Source organism: Camellia sinensis, chromosome 6, assembly GCF_055761805.1.
Source record: "Camellia sinensis isolate YWXY chromosome 6, ASM5576180v1, whole genome shotgun sequence".
Taxonomy (NCBI): Eukaryota; Viridiplantae; Streptophyta; class Magnoliopsida; order Ericales; family Theaceae; genus Camellia; species Camellia sinensis.
The window spans coordinates 30,202,074-30,223,620 of NC_138966.1; positions in this window are offsets into that span (position 1 = coordinate 30,202,074).

Below are 21,547 nucleotides of genomic sequence, written 5' to 3' on the forward strand. Positions count from 1 at the left end.
GAGGAAGAAAGAAAAGGAGAGATTGAGATCAAAGAAGAGAGAATTGAAGGAAACTTTGTGAGATTAGAAAGATTTTGGAAGATTAAGCTTCTACACTTGAGAATTCAAGGCTTAAGGTAGGAATTCACCCTTTTGATTGTGTAATAGAGTTGTTTAATGGATGGATTCAAGAGAATTAAGCTAAGAGATACAAGAATTAAGCTAAAGAAGTAGAAAAGAAGAGCAAAACACACATGCATGTGCATTTAATCATGTTTTGGAGTTGTTTTCAAAGAGTTCTCACATTGCATGTTCTTATCTTGGTTTTGTTATAAGAGGTCAACATGTTTTGAGCTAAAAATCTCATTTGATCATGTTTTGGAAGGTTCAAGTTCATATCAACTCATGCATGTTGTGTTTTCAAAGATTCAAGTTTGATTTTGATCAATTGGCATGCTTTTGGGCCTTAATTTTGCGAAATGATCTTTAATTCATGATGTTTTATAAGTTTACAAGTTTTTTCTCAAGTTTTGGCCCAAAAGGATGAGCTTTGATGCATTGGAATTTAGTTTTGGAACTTAGAGAGCAATCTGGAAATTTCAGAATTCACACTCTTCGCTCGAGCGGTGAAAGGTGGGCTCGAGCGAAGAATGCAAGCTCTCAATAGTTTTGCAAAGTTTAAGGGTTGGCTCAAGCGGTAGAAGTTGCGCCCGAGCGTAAAATAAGAGCTCCTAGCACTTTTGCAGACATGAGCCTTCACTCGAGCGATAGAACCTAAGCTCCAGCGATCACTCTCATTTTTTAGCCTTGGCTTGAGTGACTAGAAGTTGCACTCGAGCGTAAAATGAGAGCTCTCAGAAGTTTTTTAGACCAAGGGGTCTGCTCGAGCGAACTGTCCTTTTTTTGAAAATTTAACTAAGTGTTCCAACGTGGATTTTGACATCCTTATTGCATCTTAGGCATTCCTAAGCCTTAATTAAGCCATAATAATGAGGGTAAGGATTAGAAACACACAAAGATAGAAAAGAAATGAGTTATGTGTTTTCCGGGCGTATGTTTCAATGTGTATCCACTATGTGTTTTTGTAGGTCATGCGCCATAGACTATCTAATCCGTCTGTTCTGACTGTTCTGCTATTATCTGTTTGAGCAGTGCTTATATGCCAGGATTAATCATGCCATATAAAGAGTTCACATTCAAAGTTCTTCTATATGCAAGTCCAAGTCATATCGATATATATATAAGTTCACAACCCAAAATTTACATATTAACTAAGTGTTCAACAAAAGCCACCAAAGGCTTAACTAAAATGTGGCATCAAAGAACTCTTCAAAATGACAAAAGGCTCCAATTTTGGAGGCTTAGCAAAACAGGTCCCACAAAAGTTTCCTGAAGCTGACCTAGGGCTGACCTCCGAGCTAAGCACCTTCATAAAGATATATAAATATAGAGTGAATGAAGCTCATTGAATAATAGTAAAGTAAAGAGAATCCAATGAAGATGTTTGAATTAAATAAGAGCATGTGATGTAAAAACAATATTTTTTCGAGGTATAATATTTAGAGCATTCAACATAATCACATTAAGCATAAGCGTTATTCATAACCACATTTTCAGAACGGCCTCAGGCCCATTTATTGTGGAACGGCTTCAGGCCTACATGTAACAGAATGGCCTCAGGCCTAGTCACCTATTAACAGAACAGCCTCGGGCCCACATATAACAGAACAGCCTCGGGCCCAATCACATGGTAACAGAATGACCTCCGGCCCAATCAAAATAACAGAACGGCCTCAGGTTCAATCATAATAACAGAATGGCCTTAAGCCTTACATAATAACAAAACAGCCTCGAGCCCAATCATAATAACAGAAAGGCCTCAGCCCAATCATAATAACAGAACGGCCTCAGGCCCAACGTTATAATAGAAACTAAACGACCTCGGGTCCATTTCATATGCCATTGCAATCCAACGTTCAATTATCTCCAATAAAACATAAGTTGTATAAAACATGTCAAAGTACATAAACATAACATATAAGAATAACATATCGTTGCTCTACTATTACTCACAGTGGTTTTCCATAAATGGTTGACCAGTCTTCAAATCTTGACCTACAATCATAATACATACAGCACAACATATCGAAACATATAATTACTCTGTTGATCAAATTTAATTCTCTTAATCTTTTCTTAATCAAACAAACCAATCCCTTACTTTGCTCTTTAACCAATTATTTATGTTGGTTCTAAACTTATTAGTTCTCAATGGGTCATAATCCGTGTCTAGGAAAATAGGAAGAAACTAAAGGAAACTAGGTTAGGAGAGGAAATAGCATGAAATGGTTAGAAAGAAAGTGAACAGCCATCAATAATTTTAACATATCTATTTGTTTACTTTGAATTTAAATGTATGATTACCACCATTGGAAACTAGACTTCCGGGGCTTGAATTTAGGCTCAAGAATCACTTAAAACGGACTTCGAATGAGAGACATATGCCTATTTGAAGTTGGACTAAAATAGGGGAGTTCGCACATGCGGGAGAGCCAAGGCGCGTGCACGAGCACGTGCAATTATTTCAGAATACAAAATCTTGCTGGAAAGAGACTTCCACACATGTAGGAAGCCCCACCGCACGTGCGGCTTTGGGCAAAATTCTGCTGTCGAAAATATCTATTGGTTCTAACACTTGCTCTTCCATTTTTCAAGCTAGGTTTTAACTCAAATCACTCAAAAACATGTAAAACCAATAGAAAACATGAGATTATGATTGTTTTAAATCAAACATAAAAAATACTATGAATCTTCAAGCAAGAAAGATCAAAATCCTTGTTTTAGTTCTTTTTCAAACTTTTCGAAACTTCTTCTTTCAAATTCACAAAGATCTTCATTTCATATATAATTTAATAAGTTCAAACCACACAAACCCTCAAGATTAAGTCTCAACTTCTCACAATCAACTTCATTTTATACAAATCAAGGCCCAAAACCTTTTGAACGATGTTGAATTAAACAATTCTAACTTCAATGAAGATCATGATTTCAAAGCAAAGCCAAAATTCCATTTACAAGATCAAAGACTTGAAGTCAAGAACAAAATCAAAAGCTATGCATGTGATGAGTTCTAATTCCCAAAATCTATGGAGAAAGTCCCTTGAAATCTTTATGAATCTTAGAAATCATGCAAGAAGACAAGTCATAAACATGAATCTTAGGAAATCATGCTATGTTCTTGTCTTATGTTGCAAAATACATATAAAAGCCTTCATAAAATTCATAAATCTAACTCTTAATTCATGATCTTAAAGGTTTGAGAGATAAAATCTTACCTACAATCTTCATAACTACTTAATCTTGCATAATCTTGATGTATTCTAGCTTGATCTTGGGCCTCTTCTTCCATCTCTTCCTTTCTCTCTCTATTTCTCTTTACTTTTCCTCTCTTGGATGACCCTCTAGATTTTTCCACTCACCAAATGAGAGGTGATGAGTTCAAAAAGGGGCTCATATCACATAAATATATATATTTAGCTAAGACACTTGCCAAACACGCCTTAACGAATCAAACTGAATCAATTTTCAATTAAACTTCCCAAATGGCTCAAAAAATTCCCTCTAGCATATCCATGTACTCAATTTCGATTTTTGAACCCATTAAAGTTGTCAATTTCAACTTATTTAAGGGTTTGGCTTAAATAAATCTAATTAATTCATTACGAATCAAATTTTTCCAAAACTTCATATTATAGTCTAAAAATCATGCTAATCATAATTGTAAAGTCAATTTCAGCTTATAGCACCTCTAAGGCTTTCAATTTGCAGTCCAAAAGTCGTAATTTCAACAGATTTTCTTATAATCGATTAACACATTTAAACATGGAATTTCACATCAAACATATAATCACACAGATAATGAGGGAATTAGAGTATAAGAAGCATATGAGAGAGTCGAGTTATTACACTCTTCCTTTCTTTAAGAAGTTTGGTCCCTCATACATGTCTTGGTCTCATAGCATTATCCAATCAAATAAAAGTTCTACCAAATCAAAGCAAACAACATTCTGCCCCGTCATTCGCAACTAGAATTCTATTCCAACAATCTCAATCTGCTTAGGCCTATAGTCAACAGTTTCACTATTACATATGTTATACAATTTCCATTTGGAACATCCCAAACAGTTATGAGCTTCATAATCTAGGCAATAGAAACAAATATGATAACCGTTATTCCGAGTAAAAGTCTATCCATCTAAAAGGAAAGTCAGAAATCAGATTCAAATTATACTGGATTTGGCATCATATTCCGAGGTTTAAGTAGTCATAACGGTGCAGGTGCTTTCCTGGGGTAAGTATAAATATCCTTCCTTAAAAGTATTTCCTCTTGTTAACTCATAACTCGATTCCTATCCCTTTTTATCATTTCAGTTTTCCTATGTTCAGATAATTCTTCCTGTTCTACTGTAACTCTCATTGACCCATCACAATATTTCACTGAAGTCTTAGTTCCAGATGTACATGACATCTCCATAACATAGTCTATTTAGTTAGTTCATTCACATGCAATTCAGAATGAGTGAGTTGGTACATTTCCCATGGGTGGCACACAAGTAAATGATTAATATAGGTGGTGTAATTCATCTTTTAAGACACACATGCTCTATGATGACAAAAAGCGGTAAGTTCTCAAATTCATAAAGTTCATCACGTTTTCACAAAGTATTCAAAATATAAAATTCAGTTCCTTGGTTCACAAAATCATATAAGCTATAATATCATTTCAAAGTCATATTTCATAGTGCTAGACTAGGGTAGTAAAAAAATTCCCAAACCGTTCTTAGTAGTCTATCGAATCTCATAAACTAGTGTGTATGCCATTCTTTTATTCCGTATAAACAAGTGATAGAAAGAAAATTCACAATCAATAACATTAGCCCCTTACCAGATTTCAAGAGAAGCCAACATGCATAACTTCTTGTCACAACCATTCATAACACGTTCCAATGTCCCATTATTGCCAACATAATTCAAAGTGTCATGCATAACAGTTCATATCAAAATGTCTATACACGGTGTAAAGAACTGACCCAACAAAGGAGCAAAATTATAAGTCCAAACCTTTCCATAGCAAGGGTGATCTATCAATAAATTTGATTTAGAGCATTGCATATAAAATCTTATTCTGACAAGAAATCACAGGGGGACTCCACAATTAAAGTTCAATAAATCTATGTAGCAGTTGATAGTGAACACATTCATATTGTCATAGTTTCCCATAGGCAATCATTAAGCAAACGTAGCAATACTCATTATATGATAAAGAAGCCATTTCACCCCCATCTATTCAACAAATTTAATTCGATAATTTCTCAAGGTTTAGAAGTTTATCCGTAATTCCCAAGAACATTTCAAAGGCCAACGTCAATTCTTTCATGTTCAATACATTCACAAGTCTACTATTAGCCCTCTAGCAATGCTCAACAACAAAAGTTCATTCGCCATCACATTTCCAACTACATTGTGAGGCCCCTAACCTTTGTAAAACTTATTAAGTCTTTTTAATTATTTAAAGACCCTCCAATCCTTATTTGTCTTCAATACTAGTTATAGAATCGAGCATGTGCGTCGATCGAAAACTCGAAAACCCTGATTGAACCCGAAACTCAGGAACCATTTCTAAAACCCTAATAATAATTAAATTAATTTTCTAAGTATGTTTCCATACAAGAAACCCTAGGTTTTCGGTTCTCAGTACAATTCACTGTTTAATTCAAAATAGAGAAACTTTAACCAAATTAAAATTTCAAACTTTAAATAAATTAAATACTACACTTAACTAAATGTTCAAATTCATAAATTAAGATATTGGCCCTCGTATTCTTCTTGAATCACATGTTGACCCCAAACTAGTAACCATTACATATATATACATATATATATATATATATATTTACACTTGTACCTTTACACTTATTTTATACACCATATTTTGCAATTTCCAACATTTGTACACAAGAAAAAATAAATTAATACCCTCATATCAGCCCACATGGCCAGCCACCCTAGAGGAACCCTTTGTTGTGTGCTTTCTGGGACAAAAATCCTGATTTCATGAAGAATTTTGACTAAATCCCCAAATCATGGAGATATGCTTATACTAACTTTCAATCTAGTTCTACCTTGACCAAACTAGGACTAAATCATGTTCCAAGTTATAATTAATCTTCTTCTTAATCAACCTCCATTTCATTTCATTCCAACCAATTACAAATTCTTCCATCCAATTCCAACCAAGGGATTTTTAGACTTTCTACCACAATTTTTTTTTCTATAAATAGGACCTCTCCCCTTGCATTTTTGCACATCAAACACACTCACATACTACACATTTCATCTGAGGGAGAGAAAAAGAAAGGAAGAGAGCTTTGGTTGTCGAACAATGGAAAAAGAGAAGAAATTGTGCAAACACTTCACTAGGCAATCAAGTAAGCCACAACACAACTTTCACTTTTATTTTCCTTTTTCAAATACATGTTATTAGAGGTTTTATGTAATAATGGTGTTCATGTGTTCAAAATGGATGAATTGGGCTTCAATCATTCTTCTACTCACATTTCCTCTTAATAGATGCAAAACTACATTTTCTTCCCATGTCTCACATTTTTTTAAAAAACATACCATCACTCTAAAAATCTGAGTTATTGATACTTATTTAGTATATCTTCATCACAAAAGAAGTGAAAAATTTCCCTTGGTTGGCCTCTTTTGTCACAAATCTTCTTATTTTGAGTATTGTACATGAAAAATCTATTTTACAGCCAACTTTTGAAAATTGTAGGAAAATGTAGACAAATCTTCTGGACCTCAGTTTTATGTCAACATCTTCCCTAAAGAGTTATACTTCAATTAAAATTGGTTTCATTAAAAAAGAGTGAGCGGATTGAAAGAAAATCCGATTTTCGTAACGGTCGACAAATCTTGACAGCGCTGGAGTGTTTCTTAAATAACTAAAAATCTAGAAAAACTATTCCATTTCTGAAACATGTTCTAAAAACTAGATTAAATTCTCTACGAACCATAGGAAGGCCGAGTTTGGGAAAAATCTGAAATAGCCGTTTTAGTTTTAATCTTTAATTGTTACTAATTTGAAAATTTAGTTTTGCATGGGTATTTTATGCTCTCGTGTTCATGAATATGCTTATTAGTACATGATCATGTCTTGGTATGATATTGAATGTGTTATGGTTATGTTCCTTATCTTCTTCAAGTGATGATGCTCATGTTTATGTGGATATTACTATCTTGTTAAGTTATTATAACTTTAATTAAGACATCTAACTCAACAGAAACCTTAATCGGGGTCGTATTGGGTTTTTGATCACTTGAATAATGAAGAGATGATAATGTGTTATGTATGGATTGATGGGATGTGCTCTCTAATTAAAGGTTAAGTCTTGCATGAACGGTTATCGCGTAAACCCTAGAATAGAACGGACGTATTTGGACTCTTTGCAATGGTTTGATTAGTGAGATAAGGTTGGGTCCAAATGGGACATTTAGGAGGATAAAACTTTTTTTGGAAGGATAAGGTTGGATTCAGGGTGATAAAACATTTTTCTTTTCATCGTTCCTTTTGAGGTCCTACGGTTGGCGCTACACGGTATATAACCATTGGTAGGCATCTGAGGTAAGTTCTGCAACAAAGCAGCAAAAGGAGGAGTTTCGAATAGTCCGGTATCCAATTCTTGTGGTTGGAAGGATGAAATCTCTTTGGGGGATTTCTAGAATACTAACCACTAACATTATAACCTTTGTTATATATTTGAATGACATGTTTCTTTCCTTTATTATTGAAATTGCTATTATTGACTTGAATATCATGCTTCACTACTTGCTTGCTATAAATATGTTGGTGTATTGGATTGGGAAAAATGAACGGGGTGTGTGTGCGTTTATTGGGCATTCAAAGCTCATGGCATTTCATGCCAAGTATTGAAGACTATTAGACCAATCGAAGGCAAAGCTGAAGCATTTGAGGACGTACGGCTACCCTAGGAGGATTAGAAACTAGTTTGTATACATGTTTTGAGATTGAAAGTGGTAGATCCCATGTTGTATTTAAGACATGATTTTGTAATTGTTATATATCTATACATATCTTTTATATTACCTATTTCTAAGGTGGTTGGACTTTGAAGGGAAGCGATATTGACTCCTCCGACCTTCCTGGGATCTTACTTGGTTATTAACCGAAGGACTCATTAGTGACGTTTCCTATTTTGTAATCTTAGATAAACCTTGTATTTATTGTTAATATATTATCTGAGATTCCCGATTTTTGAGGTGTCACATACATAGTGAGTAGTCCACAGTACACAGTTGAAGTTCATAGTTCTAATAAGCCTCTGAGTTTAGTCAGCATGTTCCCAAGTTTTATCGAATCAAAGAGTGTTCAATTTTCATACTCATTGCCACATAACCATTTTTGTACATAATCTGCAACAATTGTTTCATTATTCCAGTTAAAACTCTCACCATTCACTCATTAGCAACAACTCTCACAGTTCTAAAATTCATGTCCATGTTAAATCATAATCATATCACTAGGTATCATAGTAAATCACCAAATACAGGGTGAGGACTGATCAACAAATTCTTCATATCCACATGGTCAAACATTTCCATAGTATAGGTAACTTGTCAATTAGTAGAGGGTTAAGAGTATGCACTATGTAGGGTTCTATCTCATCAAGTCGAATATCATTTCACATTAGTAATATCAAAGTGTAAAACATAGATTCATGATCCAATCATTGTATTAACAATTCATTTCATGCCAAATGTTATACGCGTTTTCCCCAAATCATTTTTTTTTTCACACATACATTTCGCATATAAAGAAGATAGTACCTGCGTCAGTCGTCTCAGCATTTCCTGGCACTAGGGTATAGACCCTTCCTCATCTCATATTCACATAAACGATAAGATTAGAATCATACATGTAGTTACATAACCTTCATATTCATGTTGAAACGATAATCATACTTCTACATGTATTCCACATAGTTCGTATCCAATATCAAAAGTAACATAGCACAAGTGCATATAACTTTCATTCTCATAGTTTCCATTCTCATTTCATTTCAAACATACTCACATAGTCCACATCATTTTGTCTTTCTATTGTCCGTTCTCAACAGAACATTAATAAGCATAGGCAAAACTCTTACAGTTCTCACATTGTTCAACTCATGTCAAATTTATTCCTTGTTCCTGCTAGCACTAATAACCATAGGCCAATAATTCTTTACCATTTTCACAGATTTCAATTCAGTTCAAATACATTCCTTTTAATTCACATCCGTTCATTTCATTTCATTTAAGATATATTCACAAAAGTTCACATAATTATGTTTATAACAGTCCACACATGCCAATACAATGAATTCACATGCCAATGAAATGTCCCTAAGTCTTTTCTAGCACACCCTACAGCTCATATGGACATGTGTGCGAGGGAGTAACTCATGCTCTGATACCAACTGTCACGACCCAAACCTGCCCCTAAAGGTTTATGCCATGGTCGGCTTGCATTTAGGCCTCAAACAAAAATTTGAAATATTTAAATGATATTAGGGCCTAAAGCGGAAGCAAAAATAAATAACAGAACGTCCATTGAGCAGTGCTTATATGCCAGGATTACTCATGCCATATAAAGAGTTCACATTCACAGTTCTTCTATATACAGGCCCAAGTCATATCGATATATATATATAAAAAAAAGTTCATAACCCAAAATTTACATATTAACTAAGTGTTCAACAAAAGCCACCAAATACTTAACTAAAATGTGGCATCAAGGAACTCTTCAAAAGGACAAAAGGCTCTAATTTTGAAGGCTTAGCAAAACAGGTCCCACAAAAGTTTCCTGAAGCTGACCTAGGGCTGACCTCTGAGCTGAGCAACTACATAAAGATACATAAATATAGAGTGAGTGAAGCTCAGTGAATAATAGTAAAGTAAAGAGAATCCAATGAAGAGGTTTGAATTAAATAAGAGTATGTGATGTGAACCCAATATTTTTCCAAGGTATAATATTTAGAGCATTCATCATAGTCACATTAAGCATAGCGTTATTCATAATCACATTTTCAAAACAACCTCAGGCCCACTTATTGTGGAACGGCTTCGGGCCCACATGCAACAAAATGGCCTCGGGCCCAATCACGTGTTAATAGAACAACATCAGGCCCACATATGACAGAATGGCCTCGGGCCCAATCACATGGTAACAGAATGGCCTCAGGCCTAATCGCATGGTAACAGAATGGCCTCAAGCCCAATCACATAATAACAGAATGGCCTCAAGTCCAATCATAATAACAGAACAGCCTCGGGCTCAATCATAATAACAAAATAGCCTCGGGCTCAATCATAATAACAGAACGGCCTCAGCCCAATCATAATAACAAAACGGCCTCAGGCCCAACATAATTACAAAAATTGAATGACCTCGGGTCCATTTCATATGCCATTGTGATCCAACGTTCAATCATCTCTAATAAAACATAAGTTGTACAAAACATGTCAAAGTACATAATCATAGCATAACATATAAGCATAACATATCGTTACACTACTATTACTCACAGTGGTTTTCCATAAATGCTTGATTGGTCCTCGAATCTTGACCTGCAATCACAATACACGTAGCACAACATATCGAAACATATAATTACTCTCTTGATCAAATTTACTTCTCTTAATCTTTTCTTAATCAAATAAACGATCCTTTACTTTGCTCTTTAACCAATTATTTATGTTGGTTCTAAACTTATTAGTTCTTAATGGTTCATAATCCGTGTCTAGGAAAATAGGAAGAAACAAAAGGAAACTAGGTTAGAAGAGGAAATAGCATGAAACGGTTAGAAAGAAAGTGTGCCTTCACTAATTTGAAAATATCTATTCATGTACTTTGAATTTAAATGTTGAACCACCACCATTGGAAACTGGACTTCCGAAGCTTGAATTTAGGTTCAAGAATCACTTAAAATGGAATCATAAGACAAAATGTTGTTGGAAAGAGACTTCTGCACGTGCGAGAAGCCCCACCACATGTGCGGCTCTAGGCAAAATTCTGCTGCTGAAAATATCTATTGGTTCTAACACTTGCACTTCCATTTTTCAACCTAGGTTTTAACTCAAATCCCTCAAAAACATGTAAAACTAATAGAAAACATGAGATTATGATTGTTTTCTAAATCAAACATAAAAAATACAAGGGATCTTCAACCAAAATCCTTGTTTTAGTTCTTTTTCAAACTTTTCAAAACTTCTTCTTTCAAATTCACAAAGATCTTCATTTCATATATAATTTAATGAGTTCAAACCATACAAACCCTCAAGATTAAGGCTCAACTTCTCACAATCAATGTCATTTTATACAAATCAAGGCCCAAAACCTTTCAAACCATGTTGAATTAAACAATTCTAACTTCACTGAAGATCATGATTTCAAAGCAAAGCCAAAATTCCATTTAAAAGCTCAAAGACTTGAAGTCAAGAACAAAATCAAAAGTATGCATGTGATGAGTTCTAATTCCCAAAATCCATGGAGAAAGTCCCTTGAAATCTTTATGAATTTAGGAAATTATGCAAGAAAACAAGTTATAAACATGAATTTTAGGAAATCATGTTATGCTCTTACCATATGTGGCAAAATACATGTAAAAGCCTTCATAAAATTCATAATTCTAACTCTTAATTCAAGATCTTCAAGGTTTGAGAGGTAAAATCTTACCTAGAATCTTCATAACTACTTAGTGGGTGTTTGGGAAGTTGTTATGTTAGTAGGCTATTTTAGTTTTTGGCTATTTTAGTAGGCTAAAATTTTTGTGTTTGGGAAGATAGTTGGATTTTTTTGTAATTGGATGTGATGTTTGTGAGAGAAAAAATGAAATGACTATGGGTTTGATGTGACATTTTGTCTTATTGGCTATTTTAACATATTTTGTCTTTTTGTGAATTTTAGTTCAAAAAGCCAAAAAATAGCCTTTGCCAAACACTCCCATAATCTTGCATAATCTTGATGTATTCTAGCTTAATCTTGAGCCTCTTCTTCTATCCCTTCCTTTCTCTCTACTCTTTCTCTCTTGGATGACCCTCCAGAATTTTCCACTCACCAAATGAGAGGAGATGAGTTCAAAAAGGGACTTATATCACATAAAAATATATATTTAGCTAAGTCACTTGCCAAACACACCTTAGCAAATCAGACTAAATCAATTTTCAATTAAACTTCCCAAATGGCTCTAAAAATTCCCATTAGCATATCCATGTACTCAATTTTGGTTTCTGAACCCATTAAAGTCGTCAATTTCAACTTACTTAAGGGTTTGCCTTAAATAAATCTAATTAATTCATTACGAATCAAATTTTTACCAAACTTCATATTATAGTCTAAAAATCATGCTAATCATAATTGTAAAGTCAATTTCAGTTTATCGCACCTCTAAGGCTTTCAATTTGCAGTCCAAATCTCGTAATTTCAATAGATTTTCTTATAATCGACAGATACAATCTCATAAGCACATAATTCACACATTTAAACATGGAATTTCACATCAAACATATAATCATAAAGATAATGAGGGAATTAGAGTTTAAGCAGCATATGAGAAAGTTGGGTTATTACACTTTGATTGTATCTGTATTGGTGACGTAATGCTAACATAATATGACGTCGCATATATGTATATAAGTTTTAAATTTTCTGTCTCATGTATGTCTACATAGCTCTATGGACATTGTATTTTAATATTTGCTTCCGCTAGCCCCTTAATTTTGTTTAATCTGTTAAGAGGCCTTCGGTAATCCCAGGATTACTGGCCGGTTACAATGCTAAACCTATAGGGGCGGGTTTGGATCGTGACACAAAGCCCAATAAAGATACTCTATCATAGCGCATAAATCTTAACAAAGTTATAAGGTGAATGTATATGTAATGCTTGTGTCAATTCGTTTTATATCTCTTTCAAAAACCATGCAATGTCAAGTTTATATCATAGTTCATGAAACCATTTGTTTTACAATAGAAAATAGAGCAGTGGATACAACATTGGGAATCATTAGGATGTGTCTGCAGGTAGGCTACATGCACTACTAATTGCCATTTTTACCGGTACTAACTGGAAGGCTTGGCACCTATTCGTGCGAGTTTCTTGACTTTCACTAAGGACACACAAACCAACTTAATACCATGACTACACTCCCTACCCAGATTCACCAAGGTAGTCACCCATTTTTCTCAAAACAATAAGCATTTTTAATGTGTTTAATATGTTACAATGCAAATGGATGAGAAATCAGTTTCAATTTACCTAATTCTTATCCAATTTCTATAACAATCATAGCTATCCTCCATCGATAGCTCAAAACAGATATCTCTAACCAGATAAATAATTTCCAATAAAGATATACTTTCGAACATTTCAAGATATGAGTGATAATTGATATCCAACTCCACCACCATCATCGTTATCGTTCCAATTTCATAAAACCAACATCAATTCCATTTTTTCTTTACAAAATAAAATATTCACAATTTAGGGCAGAATCCCCTTTCTTTAAAAAAATCAACTCCAAGGATAAAAATCCACAATTTCATCGCAACTCAACCACATTTACAAAGCCATATTCATATTCAAGAACCCATAATCATCTCCCTACTTCAAAGTAGAAGACACGAATAGAGGATGGGTAGAATTCGACGACGACCAAAACACTAGATGCTCTAATCAAAACGAAGCCCTCGACGTGCTCTATCTTTTACTTCAAAGGGCGAGGGTTGAGAAACTACTAGATCAAAGTGTATTTGTTGTTGAAAGATGATTTCTAGAGAGAAAGAGATAAGATCTAAGGTTTTTGAAATGTTTAGAGAGAGAGAGAGATGAAAAAGTAACTCAAAAAGTGACTTTTTGAAATTGATATGCACACAGACCGCTCGAGCGACCAAAACACCGCTCGAGCGACCAGACACAAAAGGAGAGACCACTCGAGTGAAGAACATCACCCTCCCAATACTTTTGCAAGCCTACAAAAGTACTAAGAATTCTAAAACACCGCTCGAGCACAAGAAGGACCGCTCGAGCCATGACCGTTCGACCATAAGTAACATCACTCAGGCAAAGAATGCCATACTCATAGTAGTTTTGCAGACCTGCAAAAGAACTAGAAGTTCACAAAGTTCACTCGAGCGTAAGAAAAGTTCGCTTAAGTGATCAGGCCAAAATCTGGCCAGCAACAGTTTTGAAAAAAACTAACTCCCAACTTGTTTCCAACGCAACCAAGACACTCCAATAACCAACTCAACAAGGAATGAGACAAAAGAAGACATGAAGAACCATGAAGAAAAGAAAGCCCGGATCCAAAACAATGAACGGGTCGGGTTCAAACTAGAATCGTTATAATTTTTCTATTAAAAAAATATGTGATATATCAACATTATGCACAGTAAGTTACAATATATTCAAAGAATGAATAGTGCACAACTTATCATGAATAGTTATTTATTTGATTTAATGAATATTACTCTTCTATGCACCACGTTAATATGTTACAGACAAAAACATACCTTTGCAAATAATTACATCTAATTTTGTGCCTAATATATAAAGAGTAAATATTAAATAAATTCATAATTTGATGAAAATAATTTATACATCATCAAATTTAAACCACAGGATTAATAATTTCCCCTTTTTGATGATGGCACTACATGCATAGATTTGACACAAAATTAAAATCATCCAAATATCATTTGAATTTTTGCAACATCAAATATTTGATAATTAAGATTCAAATTCATATTTTTCTCCCCCCCCCCCTTGACATCATCAAAATAAAATATTGATATATGCACTATAGAAAATGAAAAGTTTATGTGCCCAAAACGAAAATCATATGAGCACATTTGATCAATTTTTTAGAGACATAGCATATAATATAGTATTTCCTATTTGTCCCCCATGATCATTGTTGAGATTTGTTATTGTCAGCGTTAAAAAAAAATAATAATAATAATAGGCAGCAACGCCTAAGATGTTGGCTAACAAAAGATTTGAGCAGATACGCATCGATTATTATATTTGTGGTGTGTATAAAAACTGACATAGATGATGCGTAGAGATACGAATCCTTCAAGTGTTCTTAGTAAAAAAAACTATAAAAATTGTTTACAATTTGTGTAATCATGCCATTCCTCACCTTGCCCATCAATGGTTCTGACTTAAATGAGGTGCGTGAGATTTAGGTAAATGAAGGGTTACCCATAGCGCATTCGCATGCTATTCCTGTAACTAAGAGTCCTAGTATATTTGGTAATCATAATGATACAGATGTTATTAATAACACTATGGCTCTTAGTACTCAGGTGATGACTGCGGTTTCCAAAATGGGTCATCGACTACACGCAATAATCCAAGACAATCAACGATTAAAAGAAGAGGTAATCTATTGAAAACAACAACATATTGAAACGCATCAAGCGAAGATAAGTCTAGAAGTATAAATTCACAGTTAGAGAATGTGGTGCAATATTATGCAACCGTTATAATGCCAAGACTCACAGAGATAAAAAATAGGGAGGTTCAAGTTTGGGATGCTCATGAAAAGCTATTGAGAAAATTTAAACAGAAGAATCTGTGAAGCCTTCTCAAGGGTCATATGTAATCTAGAATATTTTCTCCCTTTGAAATAAAAATACATGTATTTTTTTTTTATTTGTCAAAAACTTCTCCTCTTTCGATATAAAAACAATTTTCAGCGCAAATAAGGAGTAAGAAAAAAAACATTCCTTTGATAATTTTATAAAACTCCCCCTGAAGTTATGCATATAATCAAAATATTAAAACTTCCCTTAAGAATGTGCTTTCTTATTTGTTTCAATCTCAAAATATCACATAATTGGAGCCTCTCCCTGAAGTAATGCACAAAAAAAAGAATTATACATATGATATAAATTTAAAGAAACTGATTACCAATTTATAATACCAAGGGCATTAGGATCCGTCCTAACACAGTTACAGAGAGTGCATTAGCATAAAAATAAAAAAGACACATGAAACCTACTTCATACCAGGTAGAAGCAGTTAGTATAAAAGAAAAAGAAAATTGTAGCAAAAAAAAAAAACCATAAAAGAAATATTACACATTGCAAAAACAAATTTAGCATTTTGATAGGGAAACAATGCTAGTGGATGTGAGAATCGATGACGAAGATGAAGATCAACGACGATGGTGAAGATATATGATGGATTTTGTGTTGATCGAACATGATGGTGAATATCGGTGATAGATTTTGTGTAGATCGAAGATGGATTTGGATGGATGATGGTGGTGATGAAGGTGGTATCAGAGAATGGGAGAGAGAGAGAGAAGATCAACGGCGATGGTGAAGATCTGTGATGGATTTTGTGTTGATCAAAAATGATGGTGAATATCGGTGATAGATTTTGTATAGATCGAAGATGGATTTGGATGGATGATGATGGTGATGAAGGTGGTATCAGAGAATGTGGGAGAGAGAGAGAGAGAAGATCAACGATCATGGTGAAGATCTGTGATGGATTTTGTGTTGAACAAACATGATGGTGAATATCGGTGATAGATTTTGTGTAGATTGAAGATGGATTTGGATGGATGATAGTGGTGATGAAGGTGGTATCTAAGAATGGGGGAGAGAGAGAGAGAGAGTGAAATTATAAAGAAAATGACGACATAAAAATGTTAGAGTTTATTTTGACTTTAAGATTACTATTACTTCATTTCTGTTGTGACTTAAAAAAAATGTCAATCATAATACAAGTCATTCATAGTCATACATTTTATAAGATGTAATCATATCAAACATGCATTTGACAAGAAGTGCATAATCAAATTTTTAGATTTTTCAAAATATAGAGAATAGCATAATATATATGTGAGACTTAATACTGTGTAAAACAAAAATATGGCCAAAATTAACAAGCTAGCTGGTGGAAATGACCTAGAAGAGAGAGAGAGAGAGAGAGAGAGAGAGAGAGAGAGAGAGAGAGTTTTAAGGCTTCGTTTGTAAAGCCACAAAAAGCGTTTTTCAAGCACAAGTTTTTCAACAAAAAACACAGTATAAATATCACATAAGAGTATTCATCATACCAAGTTCAGTTCTAATATAACAAAATTATTTTTCATTAAAAGGCTTGGTAAATTTGTCAGCTAATTGATGATGTGTTGGCACAAATTTGAGTTCAATATCACCTTTGAGTACACGATCTCTTAGAAAATAATGCCTTATTTCAATGTTTTTAGTGCATGAGTGCTTAATAGGATTTTTAGAAAGATTAATGGCACTTGTATTGTCACATTTATAGGTATATGATCATAGTAAAGTTCAAAATCTTAAAATTGTTGCTTTATCTAAAGCAACTGTGCACAACAACTAGTAGCGGCAATGTATTTTGCTTCAATGATTGACAGAGCCATTGAGTTTTATTTCTTATAGAACTAAGAAGTGAGTGGGACAAGTGTCACTAGTACTTTTACGGTCAAGTCTACATCCTACAAAGCCGACATCCAAGTAATCGAAAAGTTCAAAAGTGGTTCCCTTAGGATACCATAAACCCAAATTTGAAGTGTCAACAAGATATCTGAAAATACTTTTTGACTGTTTTGATGTGCGACTCTTTAGATATGGATTGAAAACGTGCACACATACATACACTAAATGTTATGTTGGGTCTACTAGTAGTAAGATAAAGTAATGAGCCGATCATCCGTCGATATTTCTTTTCATCTACTGGTTTACCTTGCGCACAAGTTGGGTCTTGAATGACGAAATTTTTTTGTCTCCAAAGACCTAATTTCGTCACTATAGATATTTGTGAGGAAATATTTTCGTCACCGGTTTCGTCATTCAATGTTCGTCACTAAAAACCACCGTGACGAAAAATAATTTTGTCACCAATGAAATTACTTCAGTGACGAAATTTTTTGTCACCAATAAAACAACATTTTGTCGCCAAAAATTCTCATTTTCGTTTTCAGTACCATATTTATGACTTTAGTTGACGAATAAATTTTTCACGCATGTTGATCATTGATGAGGAAATAATTTCATCACAATAAGATGTAAAGGTGACGAAATTTTTCGTCTTCAAAGTCATAATTTTTTGTCACCAATAAAAAAATCTTTTTTTGCCAAAAATTCTTATTTTCGTCACCAAATAGTTGTTCAGTACAAGATTTATAACTTTAGTTGACAAATAAATTTATCACGCATGTTGATCATTGATGAGGTAATAATTTTGTCATAATAAGATGTAAAGGTGACGAAATTTTTCGTCTTCAAAAGTCATACATGGGTGACGAAATATATATACATGACGAAATTTTTAGTCACCAAACAACAAAATAAATAAAAACTTTCATCTATAAACTGTAGTAAATTTTGTCACAAAAAAAGTTTATTAGTGATGAATAATCACTTTGTCATAATAACAAGTACAAATGACGAAAAAATTCGTCATTAAACTTGTTCCATATTTTATATTCAATTTAAATTATTATTTCACAAATATCCTTGCTCGTATCCCAATAACCTTTTAATTGTTCTAAGAAATCCACTAGCTATTATACACCACTCCACACAAAAATTCACTAAACCATTATATTATAAATCAAAATATATCCATCAAACAACTTTAATAATAATCCATTATGTATAACAAAAAAAATCATCAAAGCAAATCCCAAAATGAACTAACGTGGAGTCCACAAAAAAAATCAACACTCAATCTTGATTTGGAACTACAACTAAGTATCAGTTATGGAAATAAATAAATAATTCAACACTCGATCTTGATTTGCAAATATGCTTCCAAATGTCATCAAAAACCAATCTGCAAAGAAAATAAATAAGAAAGGCGTTAATATATTATTAATTACATCTAAAATCATATTTAAATAATTTTATTTTATAAACCAATTTAATAGAAATGCATATAACAATCCAAAACTTCAAAGAGTTGAAGTGATCCTTAATGATAAGCAACACAGATAACAGAAGATGGCAAAAGATTGCAAGAATACCATGTATCACTAGCACTAATGCCAACAAGAACCAAAGAGAATCACATGACGTGTTCACAAACTAATCAATCCATAGTTTTTATAGGAGTTACCATTTTCATTTAAATCTAAATATGTTCCTATTTTATTTTTAACTTCAACGAGGTAAAAGGTCAAAACACACATGCAAGCAAACATAAAAACAAAAACAAATACACACGAATAGATATTGAAATAAAAACACAATTAGACCTCCAAACAGTTTGGGTTAATTATATTTTATATGGTTTTGCCCAAAAACACTTTACCTCCTTCATGTTTATAAATATACACATAACCCTCTTGAAATTTGGAGTAAAGTGCAAACGTTGCAAATTCTGGTTAAGTTAACCATGCGTTAACACACTAAATTGAGCGTGTGTTAAGAAATATATATAATGATACTTTTGCCCCCTTTTTCAATTTTCCTTTTTCTATTCTTTTCTTCTTCATTCCCTCTCCCTCCTCCTCCTTTCTATAGCAGCAGACCCACTCGCCATTCCCTTTCTCACTTCCTGTTATATTTCACATGCCACCACCAAACAATAGCCTCATTGGGCCACAATGGCTATCAACCACCTCTAAAACAAAACCCAGTATCCACTTCCTCAAACACCTAGGTTGGGTGACTTAGCAAGACACAGTCCACCAGGACACCACCATGCATGGCCAAACCCAACCCTAACACCTAGTGGACAAGCACATTTCACCCTCTCATCTTTCTCTCCCTTGCAGGGAAGTAAAATTTTAAACTCATCTCCCACTAACAACCTGAAAACAGAAAGTTCTAAACACAAGTTCTAAAGGCAACGAATCACCTTTTAAGTTCTGAACTGTGAAAAATCCAAGAAAAGAAAAACAATGAAAATGAAAATGGGGTAGAAAATTTAGGGAAAAATGCTATATAGTTGAGTACGAGACTGAGAAGAGACATTGCCATTTTTTAAGACAGCTAAGCTGAGAACAATTAAGATGTTATTAATGAAATCATTAAACCAATGATGTGTATTGATCAATCACTATAGCCAAACTTTATGTTTGGAACAAAAGCAATTACTAACAATTAACAATAGACTACTTAAATTAGTACTGAGAAAAAAAATCACTGTAAATAAATTAATCCCTCACGGCAAGAGGAGCTGTGTAGGTGTCATATGAGTGGAGGGAGAGGAATGATATGAGACAGACCATGGGACAAGAAAGGGAAGAATGGGAAGAAAAACAAAAGGAAAGAGTCTCATCTAACACTTTATTGTTGACCTTGAACCATGTTTTCTGAAGAATTAAACAAAAATCAAGTTAGGTTTTCTTCAGTCAGAGTCTACAAGTCAACAGTTAACATTTAACATATGTTGTGATCTAATGTTCCCCATGACAACAAAACAATGTGCAATAAGTATATGCATTCAATAATCCAACACTCTATTGTCCATTTGGAGGTATTGACATCAACTTAAATAACCAAAATGTCCAGAAGGACCCAATTGACATCAACTTAAATAACTACAATGTCCAGAAGGACATCAACAGACCAATGTGCAATAAGTATATGCTAAGTGATTTCTATTAATATGAAATAGGACTAGACCATAGTAGGTATACTAAGTGATTTCTATTAATATGATCTATCTTCCACATACAAAAAAAAACAATGTTCAATGCTCAGATGCCAATGGGAAGATAAGATCCATGACAATCTAGTTTCTTGTATTTTGCATCCTATAATTTTAGTTATTTATTTTTTTAAAAGAAAAAGACTAACTAGATTCTTGTGCTTGCTTACTTGCTTTGTTTACCTTGTGATTTGCATGATATCTCTAATTTGCATGGGTTGTATCAACAAAATCCAAAATTTGATCCAGGTTATGGCACTCCTCAGGCTATCCATACACTTCTAGCTTCCACGGAAAGATCTCCTATTACCCTCACCTCAAATAATCCTCATGATGCACAAAGGGGTCAATGTCACATGTAGTTTTATTCAAGCTGCAAGTAGCAATTGTTTACTCCTCATATTTATCAACCTCAGTATTTTGCTGAACAAATATAAATAGATCCTCTGGAAGATGTGATACAAATGTTGATGAATAAGGAAATCTTTTAGCCAAATCTACTAGTGTAATAGATACCTTAGTTCCAACTTTATATGTAATTTTTTCATGAAAATGAAGACCTGGCAGAATGTTTGCATCCCCCTGCATTGTTTTTCTTTCAACCTCCATGTGAACCTGATATAAACCCCAGAGTAACCACAATAATTTTAATGAAGCAAGAAAATGTAAACATGGAACAGATAATAGTGCTTTTAACCAAGAAGCAGCATACGAGGAAGATGAGGAGGAAATTTTTTTTGATTTAATAAGATGTAATTTAACCAATTTAAGGAATATGTAGGTTATCTGTCATCAGCCATTTCAATCAT